Raw genomic sequence first — 16698 nt, 5'->3', positions numbered from 1 at the left:
GTGTTAGTCAGAGACTATGTTCTGACATCAAGGATAGGTGTTGGTGAATAGTCAAGAGCATGGATGGGACTGGAATATAAACCATGTCAGCTTATAATAAGGGGTAAATTAATATCATAATTTAGGTAAAGGTGGCTTGGAACCTGTCGCAAGGGATTCAGATCAAATCGAATGTCAAAATAAGTGACACATACAGTCGATAGATTCTGCCAATGCTTATACTAAAACTCATGGAAGTCATTATAAGTTCCAACGAACCAGACTAGTTAACCAAGAAATTCTAGACAGTTCTAACACCTGGAAATGCTAGACAGTTCTAACAACTGACTCCCAATCACTCAGACTAACCCCTCTGATTCCTCCATTGACCCCCTCCCCCCCCACCAATCTACCCCTTTAACCACATGACCTCGCTCCTTCGACTTTCAAAGACACGTTGAGCCATTTAGATTTGTGTGATTTCTTTCCGCTGCTCCCTCCGTGGTTTGCTGCACTGAGACAGTTTAGAAGGATCCTCCATTGGAAGATTGCCCTGAAAGGTGAGGGTGCATTTTTCTTTTATCTTCAGGGTGGGAATTAGGATCCCGACCCTGAGCGGAGGATTTGGGCTATAATGTTTCAGTTCCATTACCATTCATCAGAACTGTGCATTGAAATGCTGCTGAATATTACCTGCATTTCCTGTTTTTACTTCCGACTCCCAAGTATCGGCGTGTTTTGCTTTTTTTAATTAACTTCTTAATGAGGTCTAGATTCATATTCTTATCAAAGGCTGCACAGCTGGAAACTAAGTAGATTTTACACTGAATCCAAATTAGCAGCCAAGCAGTAGACTATTGCAACTGAGTTGCAGCAAAAATTTCCCAATTACAATGACTTCTATGAATTTTACTATAAGATTTGGCAGAATCTGTTGACTGTATTTTACACTTGGTTTTGACATTTGATGTGATCTGAATCCAATACAACATATTCCAAGCCACCTATGCCTAAATTATGATATTGATTTACCCCTTTTTATAACTTGACATGGTTTATATTCCAGTTCACATCCATGCACTTGAACATCCAACAACACCCAACCTTGATGTCAGAACACACATGCTGAATGGAAACCTGCAATAATCATGTGCGCAGAGGCCAATTTCTAACAATGATACCATACGTTTCTTGGAGAATTTTCAAATGCATACCTGATGTAGGAAGGAGTCCTCATAAACACCATCATTAAACTGTATCGGTGCTGTAGTGATCTGTACATCTGTACATACATCTGCACATACACCAGAGACTGCAGCACAGATGTGACAGCCACAGCATCACAAGAGGGAGCATCAGAGAGGGGTATAAAGGGTCGAGCCCAAGGCAGGATCTGCCTCTTTTAGAAACACAGAGCTAGTGAGCAGCAGCACACAGGGATAGCTTAGCATAGGCAGTTCACCTTAGTTTCACTGGTGATACATCTTTACTGTTTTACATCTAGTTGTACTTTGGAAGCAGAACGAACCCTTTGAATAAAGTGTTTGTGTTAACTGTAAGTCTACAGTCGTTATTCAGAATTGGAGAATACCATAGGTGCGTGTTTAATATGCATTCCATTGTTTAAGAGCATCCCAGTTATTCTCTCCTTTTGACGTTTCATAATCCTTTTCGAAATTGCATATTTGCAAACTTACCATTTTAACGGAATAACAGTTGAATGAATATATAGGGCGGGATTCTCCAATCCCGCGGCAGAGTGTCCACGCCGTCGTAATCGCCGGCGCGTTTTACGACGGCGTGAACAGGCCGCTCCCACGACTAATGCTGGCCCCTGCAGGGGGCCAGCACGGCGCTGGAGCGGTTCGCGCCGCTCCAGCTGCGGATCCCGGCACCAACGCATGTGCGCGCATGTGCAGTGGGCTCCTTCAATGCGTCGGCCCCGACGCAACATGGCGCAGGACTACAGGGGCCGGCGCATAGGAAAGGAGGCCCCAGCCACAGAGGCCGGCCTGCCAAAAGATGGGCCCCGATCACGGGCCAGGCCACATCGGAGGCCCCCCCAGGGGTTGGACCTCTCCTCCCCACGCAAAGGTCGCCACCCGACCCTCCCACGCCGATGTCCCGCCGGCCAAGAGCAGGTTAGAACGGCGCCGGTGGGACTCGGCTCTTTTCTTACGGCCGCTCGCATCCGGGCCGGAGAATTGGCGGGCTGGCCACGTAGAGCGGCCCGCGATCGGCGCCCTGCCAACCACGCTGGTGCCGATTCTCCATCGAGAATCGCGTGCCGGCGTCGGAGCGGCGTGGCCCGTTCACAGGGATTCTCCGGGCCCGGCCCAGGGCTGGGATAATTCCGCCCATAATTAGGAAACGCCATTGTACATGCCACATCGTGCCTTTCGGAATCCATTCCTCCTCAATGTCTCAATTAAAACCAAAAGTGAACAAAAGATAGCAGGAAGGTCGCAGAGTCTGATTTTCAGTTCTGACAAAAGACCATTGAAATGACTGTTTCTCTCTCTCTCCACGGCTGCTATCTGACCTGATGTGTATTTTCAGCATTATCCGTTTCTATCTCAGGTCTGATTTGTGTGTTCTGAATTAGTAATCTCAGCTAGATAGTTTAGAGGGAGCAGGATTGGGGTTGGGGTAATGTATTTTACAAGAACACCCATAAATGAACGGGGCAAAAAAAAATCAGTCTGCCTTTCACTCTTAATTGGTTTATCAATTGTTGTGTGTATTTTCACACACTTTGAGAATGGTGTGGAGTGTTGGAAGGATATTTGCAGGGTGACTTGCAATTTACTTTGAGCCACATGAAAGCCCTCTTGGTGGCCAACATGCACTGGAATAGGACATGAACCCAGGGACTTCCAGCTCAGAGGCACGATGGCTACAAACTGAGCCACCCAGGCTTACCAAGGTTGCAAGTCCTGCTGCAAACTGTACTTGTGGCAGAAGCACCTTTGCCCATGATGACAATCATTGTCAAATAATTTGCCAACGTTCATTTTCATGGGTAATGACAACTTGCATTGATGTAATGCCTTCAATGGAGTAAAAAAAAACAATGTGCATCACAGTATCAAATAAATACTGTTGCATTGAGTTAGAAAAGGGAAGTTTCTAAGAAAGTTTCAAAAGAAGAAGAGATAAGTAGAAAGGGAGGAAATTCCGGAGCTGTGGGGACTTGACAGCTGAAAACAGGGCTCTCAATGGTTATGGAGAATTGGATATCAGGGATGTGCAAGAGGTCAGATTTGGAGGAGCACAAATATCTCCGAGGCTCTTAGGGCTGAAAGAGGTTTTGGGAGAGGGAGGAGCAAGGCAACCACGGTATTTGAAAATAATGATCAGAATGTTAACACTCAAGGCACGGCCAGACCTGGGTGCCAACATAAGTCAATGAGCAAAGGGAATGAAAGGTTACTAAATTGATGTACAGGACATCAGTTGTTGCCTATGGAGACTTTAAACAAAATATTTAGAGCACCCAATAATTTTTTTCCAATTAAGGAACAATGTAGCATGGCCAATCCACCTAACCTGCACATCTTTGGATTGTGGGGGTGAAACCCACGCAGACATGGGGAGAATGTGCAAACTCCACACAGATATGACCTGGGGCTGTGATTGAATCCGGGTCCTCGGCGCCATAGGCAGCAGTTCTTTTTTTTTATAAATGTTTTTTATTGGTATTTTGAACAAAGTATATTTACCATTATGTACACAGAATAAGATATATATATATAAAAATAAAGAAGAGAAGGGCGCACACAAACATACCAAAAAAAAAGTAATAATAAAAAATAAATAAAAAATAAAATAAAGTAACTGGTAAGGTATTGTGCACCAGCTCAACAGCAGCAGTTCTGTACAAATGGCAATATTATTTACAACACATAAGTAGGCATCTGTTTGGGGGGCGGGGGGGGGGGGGATTGGGGAGGTAGATATACATTTGGGTGCAGGAGAAACAATTACGGGGGCAATACGCGAGTGGATCTGGTGTCGGTGTTGTCACTTGCTTCTCCCGGATGGATTTCGCTGCCGCTGTCGTCTCGCGTTCACCTCCGCTTCAGCCGTTCGTCCCGTCTTTCGCCTGGATTCTCCTTGCACTCTGTTCCTGTAGATGCCAAGTTTGTTATCGTTTCCCGTGCCCTCCTTCCGGCTATCATTTCCCTGCCTCCCCACCACTTCCCTGGTTCTCCTCTATTGTTCCCTGACTCTGCACTATTCCCCCCTCCTGCCCCTCCCCCCCCCCTCCTGTGGTTCACCTTTCTTTCCTCTTAGGTTTAGCTGTCCCTCCCTTCCTCCCCCCCCTCCCGGTCTATCTCTCCCTCTTATGCTTTGGCTACTTTCCCCTGGTTCTTGGCTACCTGGCTATTCTTCTGCTTGTTTGTTGGCCACAAACAGATGCCGGAACAATTGGGTGAATGGCTCCCACGTTCTGTGGAAGCCGTCGTCTGACCCTCGGATGGCGAATTTGATTTTCTCCATTTGGAGAGATTCCGAGAGGTCGGACAGCCAGTCTGCAGCTTTGGGTGGTGCTGCTGACCGCCAGCCGAACAGGATTCTACGGCGGGCGATCAGGGCGGTAAAGGCAAGGGCGTCTGCCCTCCTCCCCAGGCATAGATCTGGCTGCTCTGATACCCCGAAAACTGCCACTTTCGGGCATGGCTCCACCCTCATCCCCACCACTTAGGACATTGCCTCGAAGAAGGCTGTCCAGTACCCCGCAAGGCTGGGGCGAGACCAGAACATGTGGGTGTGGTTGGCCGGGCCTCCTTGGCACCGTTCACATCTATCCCCCACCTCCGGGAAGAACCTACTCATACGGGTTCTTGTTAACTGGGCTCTATGTACCACTTTCAGTTGCGTCAGGCTGAGTCTTGCGCAAGTGGAGGTGGAGTTGACCCTATGCAGTGCTTCGCTCCAGAGTCCCCACGCTATTTCAATCCCCAGGTCCTCCTCCCATTTCTTTCTTGTTGCGTCCAGTATGGTGTCGGCCCCTTCTACCAGTCGGTCATACATGTCGCTACAGTTTCCTTTATCTAGTATGCTTGCGTCCAGTAACACTTCCAGTAATGTCTGTCGTAGCGTTTGTGGGTACGTCCTTGTCTCCTTTCGTAGTAAGTTTTTTAGTTGCAGGTACCTTAGCTCATTCCCCCTGGCTAGATGGAATCTCTCTGTCAGTTCGGCCAGTGTTGCGATCCTGCCGTCCGTGTATAGGTCCCTGACTGTCAGTGTCCCTCCGTCCTGGCCCCACGTTTTGAAGGTGGCGTCAGTCAGCGCTGGCGTGAACCTATGGTTGTTGCAGATGAAAGCTTTGTCCGACATTTTGGTCAGGCCAAATTGCTGCCGTAGTTGGTTCCAGGACTGGAGGGTGGTTATCACCACCGGACTGCTGGAGTGTTTTTTAGGGTGGGGATGGGAGTGCCGCCGTGACGAGGGCCCGGAGGGAGGTCCCCATGCAGGAGGCTTCTTCCGCGTGCACCCACTCGGCTTCTGGCTCCTTGCATAGGCAGCAGTTCCAACCACTGGGCCACCGTGCCACACTTGTATGGAGACTTGATCAGCATCAGTCAGGAACATAATGAAAGAACAGAAGAGAAAAAATTGATGAAGTATATAAATATGTGATATTGTCAAAAATTAAAGTGTTAGTACTGAATACAATCTACTTATGGCATGATCTTAAAATTAGCTATTAAAACAGAACTTATGATTTTGTAAACTTTTAATTATTTCTGCAGAGCTATTACATCGTACAGTATTTTTAAACAAAAAAGGAAATTTAAGACAAAATAAAATTAGAAAAGCAAAATAAATGCATCTGACAAATGGTTTCAGAAAATATATAACAGACGAGAAGCAGATGGAATGATGTTTGAAAACCTTAAGGATAGACTTTAGGCTCAGAGAGGCGAGACAATAATATATTAAACCGGAAAGCAGAAACTTCACAATTAGGCTCGTTAGGAACATGGTTCAGGAGTCTAGGCACTGTAACCTTGAAAAACTGAAACGAGATCAAGGACTATTATATTGCAAGAGGGAATTTTCAAACCACGTTTTGCATCAGTGCACAGATTAGTGACATTGAAATTATGAAACGTCAGCACCTTGCATTTTAACAAGTGGTGTGAAATAATTTTTGCATTGGCCACAGTATAACATTTCAGGCTGGTCTATGTGCCATGAGTTGAAAAATTAGTAGAGCTACAGATAGCGCAGAGAAAATCTCAGGCTTCAAAACATCTAGAAGGAAACCGATGGATCATCCCAAACATTAAAGTTGTACTTGGATGAATTCCATGCATGAATTCCATGCAATCACACTTTTTCTGACCAGATAGTGACATGGAGCTAGCATACCCTCAGTATTGGCACAAAATTGATACCTTTAGTATATATTCCCCATAAAACAAATCTAATTTGTTTTTTTAATTATATGTAATAAATGGTCTGTAACACAAAGTAAGGGTTTTAAACGATAAGCTCTTTGCATAACAGATTTTATCCTCCTGAAGTATCCTGGTTAAATATTTATCAAGAAAATAGATGAACACCTTCTTAATCCCCTGATAACGTTAATTGCAGTTGCACATCAAGGGAACAGAAGGTAATATTGTAACATGGAACAGACACTGTCTTTGCTGAGTTTAGCTTGAATGTTCACTAAAAGCTGGCAAAATTCCCAAAGACACTGTATTCCAGCATTATGCAATCTGAATACCAATAGTAGGCTGATTAGTTTCATGCTAAGTCCTTGAAATGACTGCATCACCTTAGTACCTCTAATCCTAGTACAGATGATCTTCACTGAATACATAATAATTCACATTAGTTGTCTTGTGTCTCTCACTTGATTGACGAAGTATGAAATAAAATCATTACTTGCTGAGTGATCCTTGAAGCATTACATTCCCTAGGTTGAACTCCATATCCTCATCTAGAAAGTGCCGCAAAGTAACATTTAGAAAATAGTCACGGAGAGAGCATAAGCTGTTGCCTGTTCTCGCATAAAACTGATAGATGTTGATTTTGGGGATTGGACAATAATATCATTGAATAAAGCATATTCTTAAACTTTACAAATGAATTTCTGTGCAGCCCACGGTACTCTGATTGACATCTTATTTTGAAGTGACTATAGGCCATTCTGACAGCTATTAAATCTCCAAGTAGTATTATTTTGGACAGTCTGAATTTTGTTCCCAGAAGACCTAAGTATGTGGCATAAATTAGTCTCAAATTTGTATTAATTGAGACTAATCTTTCTGTTACTTTACCCTCGAGGTAACAATGGGACATGGAACTGTTATGTTTATTTATTGGTTTGCAGAATAATATTGAGTGTAATGATATGTTATGAGTTTTTATAGAGTCCCTTTACTTCAGTGAAGGCTCATATAATTTAAATATGAGTCAGACATTCCTTAGCAATCAGTACCTAGTTGACAGGTTTGATGGGGTCACTGCCAAACAGAGAGACTGAATAGCAAGTTATTAGCAGGGTCCAGAACTTTTGAATGTTCTCCCTGTGTTACGAAATGGTTTGATTTTGCAGTCAGTGAAAAATTATAGGTATTCGCTGCTCAATATATTTAGACATCCTCTGGCCTTTTGCACTGGAAGTTGTGCCAATTTGAGATCCATTTCAGCACCCCTCATTCTACAGGTGATCTAAAGCAAAGAGGGTGGCACAGTGGTTAGCACCGCTGTATCATCATGTCAGGGACCTGGGTTCGATTCCAGCCTTGGGTGACTGTCTGTGTGGAGTGTGCACTTTCTCCAGTGTTTGCATGGATTTCCTCCACGTGGCCCAGTTTCCTCCCACAGTCCAGTGCAGGTTAGGTGGATTGGCCATGCTAAATTGCCCCTTAGTGTCCAAAGATGTGCAAGTTAGATGGGGTTACAGCGAAAGAGTGGGGGAGTGGGCCTAGATGGCGTGCTCTTTCGGAGGGTCGGTGGGCCAAATGGCCTCCTTCTACACTATAGGGATTCTATGTTCTATGAAAGCAACATTATATCTGCACACCTATCAGGTTGTCGAATCCTTACCGAGGCACATAAACCTGAATTTTCCAGCCCCTCCTGAAATGGTAACAGAAAATTTGGAGAGGCAACCTTAAGATCCGTGGGATCGGAAGATTCTGGCTCTGGCGGGTCCAGGAAGTGCTAATTTGAATATTTAATTCAATGTAAAATCAAGGACTGAAAGTGAAACTGAGAGAGACAAAGAAAGATGGGAGATAAAAGCAATTTATTGCGGATGCTAGAATCTGAAACAAAAACGGAAAGTGTTGGAAAATCTCAGCAGGTCTGACAGCATCTGTGGAGATTGAGCCAACGTTTTAAATCTGGATGACCCTTTGTCAAAGCTAAAGAGAATTCAAAATAGGATGAGATTTATACAGCTTTGGGCAGGGTGGATGTGGAGCAGTGGGACTGGATAGAGGATCAGAGATAGGTGGAGATTGACAAAGATGTCGTGGACCAAAAGACGAAGGGAATGTAAATGATGGTGCTAATGACTAAGAAGGGCGCTGATAGTGTCAAGAGATCAGAATGTGTTAATGGCAGAACAGGGGTCAGCAGTGTGCCAAAGGCCAACTTGGGAAAGGGAACAGGTGGCCTAGTGGGGTGGCGGAAGGGATGACAATGGTGAGGGGAAAACAGCTTAGTGGACAAAATGGAAATAAATTAATAGAAATAAAAATAAGGTGGGGAGAAAATCCACAGTCTGAAGTTGTTGAACTCAATGTTAAGCTCGGAAGACAGTAACATTCCTAATTGGAAGAGGAGGTGCTGTTCCTCCAGTTTGCACCGGGCTTCACTGGAATGATAAAAGAGGCAAATAAAAAGTTAAAACGACCACGATTACATTTTTTTCAAAATTTCCAACAATTTAAATCTGAAGGAATAACATTTTGCACGAGTAAACGTCAACATTCCATGTTATTTGGCAGTAATTAAGGCTTAACACATAATATAAAAATTGACAACCCAACATTTTCCGATATGTTTAGTGAATATCTATGAAGGAAATACCCCAACTTCACACAATTGCACGTATTTCTTAAACTTAAACAGTTATTCCTTTTTGTTAACAAAGCGTAAATACATTCAAAACAAGAACATTGGCAGGCAGATATTTCATTCGGCACATACCTCACCCTATCTCTGAAAGCTGGGTGAGAAATGTTTAATTGCACACATATAATTAACACAGTACCCATGCGTACTCTAGCAGTCACACAGTTCTAATCGATTCGGGGATAAAGTGATGATTGCAATGTCATAATTTCTCCACCAAAAAGAAATCAACTTTTCATTCATTCCTGTTACCATCCTGATTGCTGCTGGCAATTTGACTTGTTAACCAAAATATCTGCTGAGGGCCTGTACTGCGCTGTAATGTTCTATGTGTGTGATTTGTAATGGTTGTGTTATAATATGGAAAAAACAGGTTTTCTCCACTTCGTTAGTAGACTGTTGTCTGTGAGGCAGTTATATAATTGAATAAATAGCATGGGAGCAAATGAATTCACTAAGCATTGTGACAATAAGTAAGATTAATGCTATAATGGAGGAGGCTTGTATTACATGTGGTGTCAGGTTGCGTACTCCTGTGCAGGGAAGACAATTAAATGTAGCTAATAAGATAATTTAAAATGTTTTACATGTAATATTAGTACACTTAAAAAAGTACAATATTAATCAGAATTGTTGGCTACAACTTATAGGAGAAATGTATTAAAAATTGCCTCAGAATTAAGTGATATTAAAACTGAGTGCTTGAAAAGGATCATAGAATCATTGAAAAATACAGCACAAAAGGAGGCCATTCAGCCTGTCACCTATTTTGAAGAGTATCCAATTAATCTCACTCCACTGCTCATTTTCCTATTCTCTGGATTTTTTTCCTTCAAGTTACCATTTCCCTTTTGAAGGTGACTATTAAATATGTATCTACATAGAGATTGAACAAATCTAGGGTACAATTCTCCCCCCCCCCCCCCCACGCCGGGTGGGAGAATCCCCGGGGCACCGCGGGAATCGCGCCACGCCGCCTCGACCCCCGCACGTGATTCTCCCACCCCCCGGAAAGCAGCGGCGCGCGATTCGCACAGGGCCGCTCGGAGAACCGCCGATTGCCGATTCTACAGCCCGGATGGGCTGAGCGGCTGCCACGACACGACAGGTTCCCGGCGGCGCCGTCCACCCCTGGTCGCTGCCGGCGGGAACTCTGCAGGAACGCTGGGGGGGGCGGCCTGTGTGTGTGTGTGTGGGGGGGGGGCTCCTTCACCGGGGTCTGGCCCTCGATCGGGGCCCATCGATCGGCGGACCGGCCTCTACCCCCCCGGGCCTACCTCCTTCCGCGCGCGGCCCCACAACACCGGCGTCATGTTGATGAGGGGCCGGCGTGTGTAAGACGTTCCCCACGCATGCGCAGGATGGCGCGGCCCAACTGCGCATGCGCAGGATTGGGCTGCCCCAACTGCGCATGCGTGGGTTGGCACGGCGTCTATTTGGCGCCGCGTAAGGTCACTGGAGCGGCGTGAACCGCTCCAGCACCGTGCTGGTCCCCTGTGGGGGCCAGAATAGGTTGTGCCCGGGCCCTGTTTGCGCCATCGTGAAACGCAACGGCGGTCACGATGGCACGGGCACTTGATCCGCGCCACGGAGAATCGCCCCCCTAATGTGCAACAATACGGTGGCATATGAATTCCAAGAGTGTGCATGAGATAGAACCAGGAGGAGGCCATTTTGCCCCTAAAGCCTGCTCCGCCATTCTTTAGGATCAGGATTATCATTAAGTTCAATACACTGATCCCGCTTTCCCTCCATATCCTTTGATCCCTTTCGCTCGAAGAGCTGGATCTAATTCCTTCTTGATATTACACAATGTTTTGGCCTCTTAAATGTCTTTGGGAATTCAGATCAGAGGGAATGGAAGCTAGGGCAATTGCATGCTCCTCCTGTAGGTTGTGGGTGGTGAGGGATACCACTGGTGTCCCCACTGACTACACCTGCGGCAAGTGCACCCAACTCCAGCACATCGGAGACTGCACTAGGGAACTGGAGCTGGTGCTGGATGAACTTCAGATCATCCAGGTGGCAGAGGGGGTGATAGAGAAGAGTTATAGGGAGGTAGCCACACCCAAGGTTCAGGATAAGAGTAGCTGGGTTACAATCAGGGGAAGGAAAGGGAACAGGCAGACTCTGCAGGGATCCCCCGTGGCCGTTTCCCGTCAAAACAAGTATACCATTTTGGATACTGTTGAGGGGTGGGGGACCTACCAGGGGAATGCCATAACGGCCCAGGTCTCTGGTACTGAGCCTGGCTCTGTGGCTCAGAAGGGAAGGGGGGAGAATAGAAAAGCGATAGTGATAGGAGACTCAATGGTTAGGGGAACGGATAGGAGATTCTGTGGTCGCGAATGAGACTCCCGGAAGGTGTGTTGCCTCCCGGGTGCCAGGGTCAGGGATGTCTTGGATCGAGTCTACAGGATTCTTTAAAATCTCCAATACATTTTTTCCAATTAAGTGGCAATTTAGCATGGCCAATCCACCTACCCTTCCCTTTGGGTTGGGGGGGCAAGCACACGGAGACTGTGCAAACTCCACACGGACAGTGACCCAGAGCCGGGATCAAACCTGGGACCTCGGCGCCGTGAGGCAACCATGCTAACCACTTGTGCCACCGTGCTGCCCTGAGTCTACAGGATTCTTAAGGGGAAGGGGGAGCAACCAGAAGTCGTAGTGCACACAGGCACCAACGATATAGTTAAGAAAAGGGATGAGGATCGAAAAAGTGATTTTAGGGAGTTAGGTTGGAAGCTAAAGAGCAGGACAAGCAGAGTAGTGATCTCAGGATTGCTACCAGTGCCACCTGCAAGTGAAGCAAGGAACAGAGAGCGAGTGCAGCTGGACACGTCGCTACAGGGCTGGTGCAGGAGGGAAGCTTCAGATATGTGGATCATTGGGATATCTTCTGGGGAAGGTGGGACCTGTACATGAAGGATGGATTGCACCTAAACTGGAGGGGCATCAATATCCTGCCTGGGAGGTTTGCTAGAGCTCTTTGGGAGGGTTGTAACTAGTTTGGCAGGGGGATGGGAACCAGAGCTATGGATCAGAGGATAGGGTAGCTGTTGAACAGGCAGAAATAGTATGCAGCAAGTCTGCGAGGAAGGATAGACAGTTGATAGGGCAAAGTTGCACACAGTGGGATGGGTTAAAGTGTGTCCGTTTCAATGCAAGGAGTGTCATGAAGAAGGCAGATGAACTTAGAGCATGGATCAGTACTTGGAACTACGGTGTTGTGGCCATTATGGAGACATGGATTTCACAGGGGCAAGAATGGTTGTTAGATGTTCTGGGGTTTAGATGTTTTAGGAAGAATAGGGAGGGAGGTAAAATAGGAGGGGGAGTGGCACTGTTAATTAGGGAGTGTATCACAGTGCAGAAAAGGAGGAAGTTGAGGAGAGTTTGTCTCCTGAGTCAGTATGGGTGGAAGTCAGAAACAAGAAAGGAGCAGTCACTTTATTGGGAGTTTTCTATAGACCTCCCAATAGCAGCAGAGAGATGGAGGAACAGATTGGGCGCCAGATCTTGGGAAGGTGCAGATGTAACAGATTTGTTGTCATGGGTGACTTCAACTTCCCTAATATTGACTGGAACCTTCTTAGTACAAATGGTTTGGATGGAGCAGATTTTGTCAGGTGTGCCCAGGAAGGATTCCTGACTCAATATGTAGATCGACCTACTAGGGGGAAGGCCATATTAGATTTGGTGGTTGGCAACGAACCAGGCCAGGTGTCAGATGTCTTGGTGGGAGAGAATCTCAGTGACAGTGACCACAACTCCTTGACCTTTACCATAGTCATGGAGAGGGCTAGGAACAGACAGTATGGGAAGGTATTTAATTGGGGGAGGGGAAATTATACTGCTATTAGACAGGAGCTGAGGAGCATAAATTGGGGACAGTCATTCTCAGGGAAATGCACAACAGTAATGTGGGGGTTGTTTAAGGAGCACTTGCTGCGAGTGCTGGATAGTTTTGTCCACTGAGACAGGAAGGGATGGAAAGGTGAAAGAGCCTTGGATGACAAGAGAAGTGGAGCTTCTAGTCAAGAGGAACAAGGAAGCTTATGTAAGTTTGAGGAAGCAAGGATCTGGCACGGCTCTAGAGGGTTACAAGGTAGCCAGGAAGGAATTCAAATATGGACTTAGGAGAGCTAGAAGGGGGCATGAAAAAGCCCTGGTGGGAAGGATTAGGTAAAACTCCAAGGCGTTCTACACTTATGTGAGAAATAAGAGGATGATCAGAGTGAGTAGGGACAATCAGGGATAGTGGAGGAAACTTGTGCCTAGAGTCTGATGAGGTAGGGGATGCCCTAAATGAATATTTTACTTCAGTATTCACTAGAGAGAGGAGCCTTGTTGTTCATGAGAACAGCGTGAACCAGGTTAATAGACTCGAACAGGTTGATATTAAGAAGGAGGATGTGCTGGAACATTTGAAAAGCATTAGGATAGATGAGTCCCTTGGGCCAGACGGGATATACCCAAGGTTACTACAGGAAGTGAGGGAGGAGATTGCTGCGCAGTTGGCGATGATCTTTGCGTCCTCACTCTCCACTGGAGTAGTACCAGATGATTGGAGGGAGGCGAAAGTTGTTCCCCTGTTCAAGAAAGGGAATAGGGAAATCCCTGGCAATTACAGACCAGTCAGTCTTGCGTCTGTGATGAGCAAAATACTGGAAAGGATTCTGAGAGATAGGATTTATGATTCTTTAGAAAAACATAGTTTGATTAAAGATAGTCAGCATGGCTTTGTGATGGGCAGGCCATGCCTCACAAGCCTCATTGAATTCTTTGAGGATGTGACGAGCCACATTGATGCAGGTCGGGCAGTGGATGTGGTGTATATGGATTTCAGAAAGGCACTTGATAAGGTTCCCCATGGTAGGCTCATTCAGAAAGGCAGGGGGCATGGGATACATGTAACTTTGGCTGTCTGGATACAGAATTGGCTGGCTGAAAGAAGAGAGCAAGTGGTAGTGGATGGAAAGTTGTCCGCCGGAGGTTGGTTACCAGTGGTGTCCTGCAGGGATCTGTTCTGGGACCAGTGATTTTTGTGGTTTTTATCAATGATTTGAATGAAGAAGTGGAAGGGTGGGTTAGTAAGTTTGCCGATGACACGAAGGTTGGTCGAGTTGTAGATAGTGTTGAGGGTTGTTGCAGGTTACAACAGGACATTGACAGGATGCAGAGCTGGGCTGAGAAGAGGCAGATGGGGCGCAAACTAGATGTGAAGTGATTAATTTTGGAAGGTCAAATTTAAATGCTGAATACAGGGTAAAAGGCAGGGTTTTGGAAGTGTGGAGAAACAGAGGGATCTTGGGGTCCGCGTACATAGGTCCCTCCAAGTTGCCTCCGAGGTTGATCGGGTTGTTAAGAAGGCATATGGTGTGTTGGCTTTCATCAACAGGAGGATTGAGTTTAAGAGCTGCGAGGTTTCGCTGCAGCTTTATAAAACCCTGGTTAGACCACACTTGGAATATTGTGTCCAGTTCTGGTCGCCCCATTAAAGGAAGGATGTGGATGCTTTGGAGAGGGTGCAGAGGAGATTTACCAGGATGCTGCCTGGACTGGAGGGCATGTCTTATGAAGAAAGGTTGAGGGAGCTAGGACATTTCTCACTGGAGCGAAGGAGGAAGAGAGATGACTTGATAGAGGTGTACAAGGTGATGAGAAGCATGGATAGAGTGGATAGCCAGAGACTTCTCCCCAGGGCGGAAATGGCTGTCACAATGAACATAATTTTAAGGTGATTGGAGGAAGGTATAGGGGGGATGTCAGAGATCAGTTCTTTACACAGAGAGTGGTGGGTGCGTGGAAAGCTCTGCCAGCGGAGGTGGTGGACTCAGAGTCATTAGGGACATTTTAGCGACTTTGGATAGGCACATGGACAGCAGTAAATTGAAGGGGTGTAGGTTAGGTTGACCTTAGATTAGGATAAATGGTCGGCACAACATCGTGGGCCGAAGGGCCTGTACTGTGCTGTACCTTTCTGCGTTCTATGTTCAACTACTTTCTGTGGTAGCGAATTACACAGATTCACCACTCTAGGTGAAGACATTTCTCCTCACCTCACTCCTAAAGGATTGACCCCTTATCCTCCAACAATGACCCCTATATCTGGACTCCCCCACCATCGGGAACGTTGATTCTGATCCTGCCAAATCCTGTTAGAATTTTGTAAGTTTCTATGAGATCCCTTCTCACTCTTCTAAACTCCAACGAACATAATCCTAACCGATTTAGTCTCTCCTCATATGACAGTCCCGCCATCCCAGGAATCAGCCTGGTAAACTTTCGTTGCTCTCATCTCAACCAGGTAGAACTGGTTTAGCTCAGTGGGCTGGACAACTGGTTTGTAATGTAGAACAAGACCAGCAGCGTGGGTTCAATTCCCGTACCAGCTTACCTGAACAGGTGCTGGAATGCGGCGACTAGGGGTTTTCACAGTAACTTCACACCTATGACAATAAAAGATTATTATTATGGGTAAGGAAAGCTGACATTATGGGGCAGCATGGTAGCCTTGTGGATAGCACAATTGCTTCACAGCTCTAGGGTCCCAGGTTTGATTCCCGGCTTGGGTCACTGTCTGTGCGGAGTCTGCACATCCTCCCCGTGTGTGCGTGGGTTTCCTCCGGGTGCTCCGGTTTCCTCCCACAGTCCAAAGATGTGCAGGTTAGGTGGATTGGCCATGGTAAACTGCCCTTAGTGTCCAAAATTGCCCTTAGTGGGGTTACTGGGTTATGGGGATGGGGTGGCGGTGTTGACCTTGGGTAGGGTGCTCTTTCCAAGAGACGGTGCAGACTCGATGGGCCGAATGGCCTCCTTCTGTACTGTAAATTCTATGATGAAATCCATAGCAAGAACATACTTCCTCAGATAAGGACACCAAAACTGCACATAATACTCCAGGTATGGCCTCACAGTGCCCTATACAATTACAGTAGAACATCTCTATTCCTATGCTCAAATCCTCTCGTTATGAAGGCCTACATACTATTTGCCTTCTTTACTGCCTGCTGTACTTGCACGCTTAATTTCAGCGACTGATGCATGAGGACACCAAGGTCTCGCTGAGTTCCCACCTTTCTCAATTTGCATCCATTCAAATAATAATCTGCCTTTCTATTTTTGCTAATGAAGCAGATAATCTCACATTTATCCACATAATCGTGCATCTGCCATGCATGTGTCCACTCACTCAGCCTGTCCAAATCTCACTGAAGCACCTCTGCATCCTCCTCACAACTCATCCTTCTACCCAACTTTGTATCATTTGCAAATTTGGAGATAGCATTTAGTTCCCTCGTCGAAATCATTAATTTATAATGTGAACAGTTGGGGTCCTAGCACAGATCCCTGCGGTACGCCACTAGTCACTGCCTGCCAATCAGAAAAAGACCCATTTATTCCAACTTTTTGTTTCCTGAAACAAGCTTTCTATCCATCTCAAGACACAACCCACAATCCCATGCGTTTTAACTTTACATATTAATCTGTTATGTGAGACCTTGTCGAAAGCCTTCTGAAAGTCTAAATAAACCACATCCACCCATTCTCCCGTCAACTCTACTAGTTACATCTTCAAAGTATTCCAGTAGATTTCTCAAGCATGAT

The sequence above is a fragment of the Scyliorhinus torazame genome, chromosome 21, assembly GCF_047496885.1.
Source record: "Scyliorhinus torazame isolate Kashiwa2021f chromosome 21, sScyTor2.1, whole genome shotgun sequence".
NCBI classification, from domain to species: Eukaryota; Metazoa; Chordata; class Chondrichthyes; order Carcharhiniformes; family Scyliorhinidae; genus Scyliorhinus; species Scyliorhinus torazame.
This window is presented reverse-complemented; position numbering follows the sequence as displayed.